Raw genomic sequence first — 5990 nt, forward strand, 5'->3', positions numbered from 1 at the left:
GAGAGGAGATACTCCCTGGGACAGCAGGCTAGGGGGAATTCAGGCTGTGGGGCTAGGAGGAAACAGAGGTAGCACAAGGGGAGAAGAGAGGAGCCATGCTCTGTACAGTGTGCAGTGTTCACATCTAGGTGTTGGGGGGGGGGGGGGGTTCTAATTCAGGATTATAAATGATTCTTGTGTCAGTTGATTAAATATGAAAGCCCAAGATTCATGACTCTATGTTGTTCCTCACATCTCATGTCATGTTAGGGTTCAAAGAGCTTCCAGGCAAATCCGTGCCTTGAGCTGCAATCAGAGACCTGCATTATTCTTCTCTCAACTTCAAATGGAGTTTGCTTTACCAATCAGATTTTTAACATAATCACATTCCTATATGGGATTCAGGCCCAACAGCATGAAAAAAAAGCCCTCGTCTGCCAATCTGAAGAGAACATCACACAGTAATTGAAGATTAGCAGATCCCAACATGTATTCCCCAAATGGAGGCTGAAGGGCATGTTCACTGTAAATACATTTTTAATGTACTCTTCTCTGCTTCGCTTTGTAAGCTGGTTGTTTGTTTGCAAATACAAGCATGTTCAGTAGCTGAATCATAAACCAAACTGCTGGCAGACTCAGTGCATGCAGTATTTCTCTCACATTTGGTCTAACAGTGGCACAAGGCAAATTCTTCAGTGCTGAAAAAGGTCAATTGGGAATTAACAGGAAGACTCAGCACAGCCAAACTGTAACACATCCACTAGCAGATTTTGTTTTTTAATATCAAGGAAAAAACAACAGCAATGATGTTTGCTATCTGCATAAAAAGCTAGAAAAATATCTAAAACCATTTTCCAAATACTTGAATAGCCCATCTTGTCTTTCTTTTTCTACTCTAGATCATATAGCAAAATTCCATTGTGTCCAATTAACAACATTCACTTTCATTCTATTTAAGATCATTTTGACTCTAGTTAAAAGGACAGTGTGTTGGAATCATAAAGAGATATGAACTCAAACCCAGATTCACTTAACTGGTTAGTGAAACTACATACTTACATACTTCTGTGTTCACTGTGCTCATTTTCCTCCTTTCTTTCATCCAACATGTACTACATTTTCTAGCTGCATAAATAATATTCACCTAAACAATAAAATAGTGGGTTGTTTTTTGGTGTGTTTGTTGTTGTTGTTGTTGTTGTTTTTTAATGTGGGAAAAATAGAGTTTTGCAAAACCTTAAGCAATTTGATTAAATTACTAGTTCTTCAGGAGACTGGAGATTTATTTTTTAAACATTAAAATAAACTCTCCTGACCACAAAAAACTTAGTTTCTTGACCTGGCAACTACATCCATAGAAATAAAAGAAAAATTCCCTTGTAAAATTTCTTAAGTGATGCTAAGAGGTCAAGAAATGCTCTCCAAATCCTACAGTCATCAGGAACATTTCAGAATTTGCTTTTCTAGACCTGGACTTAGGTTTAGCAGGATGTGTAAAGTTGGTTAAACAGCTGAAAGACATCATCCAGGTAATTGGAAATGAATGGTGATATATCTGGGAACTCTCATACAGTCAAAGTCAAACACCCACTTAGTGGATTTAAAGCAGGTGAGATGGAGGCAGAAAGATACCTGCAACAGGTATTGCTAAGTAATTCTCTGATGACTGGTTTAAAGTACAAATTACAGGCAAGTGACCCATTACCAGATAGGGCCCAAGTAATAGGTAGAAAAATGTGCAAATTCAAAGCATATATCTGTGATATCTCACAGTAACCTTCAGTGAGATCTTGAGAGCAAGGAAAATATGGAATTATGCCTGTGATATACAGGCTTAAAATGAAAGACATGGAAGGTCTACCACTTGCCATGTTTTATTGTGGTGCTATGGGAAAAGGGAAGCAATGAGACCAATAAAATTGTTAGTAGCCTGACATGAAAGCAAGACCTTGAGTTTTTTTCTATCTCTGAGGATCTCAAAGTAGAAGGGGACTCAGAAAGAGAATGCCTAAATGGAAAGGAGAAGTGACCTTACCAATAACACTAAAAGTTGTCTGCATCCTTCCTCAGACCAAATATGACCTTGTGTACTCAACTGCCTTGCAGGCACCTGCAAGTAATTTCCTTAGCTATCTATGCAGTTTTTTTCCAGGTATGGGCAGTCACAGAATTGTATCCAACATGTTTATTTCTCTTGGATGTATCTCTGCTGAAAAAAATAGTGAAAAAAAGCAGAAGACTTGGTATGATAGGTGAACTTGTCAAAGACAACAGACACAAAAAATATCACACTTATCTCTGTGCAGATAGTCCCCATTTCATTGTGTCTATCCCATATAGCCTTCCTGCTGACTCATACTATGACCTCATGAGAAACTTCTCTTAAAATGCTGATGAGCAGCATTTCTGCAATGTACATATGATATGCAAGATGTCATTACTGACATATGACTTCAGTAGTGCTGTTGTTCTAATGAAATAGCTAGAACTACATTTTCTTAGATTCATTGATATACTAACTAGAAAAGAGAAGGCATTAAAGAAATCTGGGGAGGAATTATGAGAACATTAGGGAAACTGATACTAAAAAGTGGCTTCATTTTTTTTTCTCATACTGTATGTAAGAGGAAGAAGAGCAGCTGAGAAATTCTAACCTGTCTTTGCCAACTTTCCTTTACTTTTTTGGATTAGGAGTTACTGGCCAAAAGAAAACAGACCAAGGTGCAACAACTTACCCTCTTCTCTGTGACCTTCTGACTGAGCGCCTGACGCACATGTGCACAGCAGAAGTGTTTGAGGATACAGCAGATTGGATGTTTTCTGAAAAATACTTTTTATCAGAAAGAAAGGACTCATCAAAGGAGAAGCTGCTTGTGGGAAGAGACTGGCATTCAAGAATTTCTCAATTTTTAAGACAAAAATTTTGTTAAGAGATTTATATTTGTTAAACCAATCAGTTCTGACATTCCCATGATGAAATCTTCACCTTACTTTCTAAATCAATTTTCCGTTTGGAAATTGAGTTGTTAGAAGTCGTTTACTAACACAGAAGGCCAAAACACCTACCGCTCCATTAAGAACAATTGCAATGCCTCTCTAAAATGTATTCAGAAAATTAAGGTACCTTCTCCTGCATTCAGCATAGAAAGTATTTCCAAATCTCAGAGTACCCACAAAGAAAATTCTGAATTAGATGTTCTTCTGTGGTCAAGTTTGACAAAATCCATACACAAGTGAGCCTTGTGGTCATGAGTAAGCCCCAAAGGACTGTGGTTCCATGCATCACAGGGGATGCTTATGTTGAATACTGAAATGTTCTGAAACATGACAGGGTACTCAAGAGTAGCACAGGAGTAAAAGATAACACATCTACACATCTGCATACTTACTTTCAATTTCTAAAAAACTTCTAAGATTTCCTTTCTAAAGAAAGGACAATAAAAAAACCTGCACCCACAAATACCTTGTAAACTAGCTAGCTTTTTCTGCTTCCTCCCATCTGATTTCCTGCTCTTCCTCCCTCTCGAGAAGAACAATCCTCTTTCAAAAGCTAGTGAGACCCTGTCATGTATTTTCTTTCAGCATATGTCTATAGCAGATAGCTTTCCCACAGAACTGTGCATTTTCAGCATTCCCCACAATGCTGACACATCCAGGAGAAACTGTGCAGCCACCACTTTGCAGAAGCACCACCTTGCCATACACATGTGCTGCTTGTATCATGAGATCAGTTAGCTCTTCTTGATTGAGCATGTTGCAGTAAGCAGCACTTAGACTGGTTTCATCATGCAAGCTCACCAACATTTTTTCAGCTGGAAAACAATTGTGAGAACAATGGAGTATACATTGCTGACAATAGGTGCAATGTCATTTACATTTCTGACAAGCTCTCAGTGTTGCTTTATTTCAGCAGTTCCTGCCTCCATTATGTGACTGCAATGTGCCGAGTGATGAAATGCTGGCTCCCTGACAATAGCTGAAGCAGGATACACCCAGTATTGGTTGAACACAAGGTGACTTTCCCAGCTTGTTAAGGCCTGGGAAAAGACATGAATAATGCTGGCATAAACCACAATATCCAAAAGGAATTGAGTTCTTCCTCACATATATGCAACAAACAAATAATGGCCAGGAGGATACTGCTGTTTTACACAAGGCCACACATGCTCAGAACAGGAGTTCTCACACCTCCCCCACCTGTTGTTGGGAAAGCTTTCTTGGATTCCTAGGGATTTTCCTGCAGAAGAGGTGGAAAAATTCATTTCATTTCTCAGGAAATGGTTTAGAAAGAACAGTGTACATAAGTTGCTCTCAAAATAATGCGTCCTAATTATTTCCATGGAAACTTCAACTGATAGAAAGAGAACAAAAACATTATTTGATAGAGAAAATGCTCCACATTATTTTCCACATGGAGGAATTCAATGATACATATTTTCTTCATTGACTTCTTCCATTAAGTAATTTTGTCAGACTGCCCCTCTGATGCCATCAGTAACACAGCAACAAACTGTAATGGAATATTAGTGGGATGGTTCAAGATATACCACCATGCAAACAATGTAGCGGACTAATAAAATGAATAAGGAGCATTGCAGTAGCCCTCATACTCCTGCCAGCTTCAGTGCTAACCATGTGTTACATCAGTGAAACCATGGTGTTGACTGCAAATGGAGATATAGGATTGGTAGCCAAAACTTCAGTAGTCCAGACTTCTCTTTCCACACAAAAGGGAATCTTGTCTTTGGAAAAGAAAAGAAAAGAAAAGAAAAGAAAAGAAAAGAAAAGAAAAGAAAAGAAAAGAAAAGAAAAGAAAAGAAAAGAAAAGAAAAGAAAAGAAAAGAAAAGAAAAGAAAAGAAAAGAAAAGAAAAGAGAAGAAAAGAGAAGAAAAGAGAAGAAAAGGGAAGAAAAGGGAAGAAAAGGGAAGAGAAGGGAAGGGAAGGGAAGGGAAGGGAAGGGAAGGGAAGGGAAGGGAAGGGAAGGGAAGGGAAGGGAAGGGAAGGGAAGGGAAGGGAAGGGAAGGGAAGGGAAGGGAAGGGAAGGGAAGGGAAGGGAAGGGAAGGGAAGGGAAGGGAAGGGAAGGGAAGGGAAGGGAAGGGAAGGGAAGGGAAGGGAAGGGAAGGGAAGGGAAGGGAAGGGAAGGGAAGGGAAGGGAAGGGAAGGGAAGGGAAGGGAAGGAAAGAGGAGAGGAGAGGAGAGGAGAGGAGAGGAGAGGAGAGGAGAGGAGAGGAGAGGAGAGGAGAGGAGAGGAGAGGAGAGGAGAGGAGAGGAGAGGAGAGGAGAGGAGAGGAGAGGAGAGGAGAGGAGAGGAGAGGAGAGGAGAGGAGAGGAGAGGAGAGGAGAGGAGAGGAGAGGAGAGGAGAGGAGAGGAGAGGAGAGAAGCAGAGAAGAGAAGAGAAGAGAAGAGAAGAGAAGAGAAGAGAAGAGAAGAGAAGAGAAGAGAAGAGAAGAGAAGAGAAGAGAAGAGAAGAGAAGAGAAGAGAAGAGAAGAGAAGAGAAGAGAAGAGAAGAGAAGAAAAAAAGAAAAGAAAAGAAAAGAAAAGAAAAGAAAAGAAAAGAAAAGAAAAGAAAAGAAAAGAAAAGAAAAGAAAAGAAAAGAAAAGAAAAGAAAAGAAAAGAAAAGAAAAGAAAAGAAAAGAAAAGAAAAGAAAAGGAATAAGAAAAAGATCAACTGCTACATTGGAAGCACGACAAAGAGCTCATTTCTGGGAGCTAGCATGCATTTGGGGGGTGTGTGCTGGAGACTGAGCTCAGAGTGGTTGCTGTGCCTTTCTCTAGGGATTTCCAGACAGCACAGCTGCTATAGGAGTGACTTCAGTGTTCTGCTGCAGAAGGGGTTTTAGGAGAAGGGGAATTGTGATTAAACATCTGCATTATCATATTTTGGTGGTATTTACAGTATTTTCATGTAGAAGATCTGGGCACTGGTGCCTAAAATTCTTGAAGATAGTGAAATGGTTAGATTTGAGAAATTTGTTCTGCATGTCATCCTGGATTAAGTATGTTACAC

General features: G+C 39.6%; 1 long non-coding RNA gene across 1 annotated transcript; it reads right to left on the reverse strand.

The window, feature by feature from the left end:
• Positions 1-1047: 1047 nt before the first annotated feature.
• Positions 1048-2869, reverse strand: LOC149913084 (uncharacterized). The gene is made up of 3 exons (XR_016461478.1): positions 2715-2869; positions 2015-2185; positions 1048-1123 (listed from the first exon to the last, which is right to left on the reverse strand). It is a non-coding gene; the product is annotated as an uncharacterized LOC149913084 (long non-coding RNA).
• Positions 2870-5990: the final 3121 nt, after the last annotated feature.

The sequence above is a fragment of the Phasianus colchicus genome, chromosome Z (assembly GCF_987193195.1).
Source record: "Phasianus colchicus chromosome Z, bPhaCol1.hap1.1, whole genome shotgun sequence".
NCBI classification, from domain to species: domain Eukaryota; kingdom Metazoa; phylum Chordata; class Aves; order Galliformes; family Phasianidae; genus Phasianus; species Phasianus colchicus.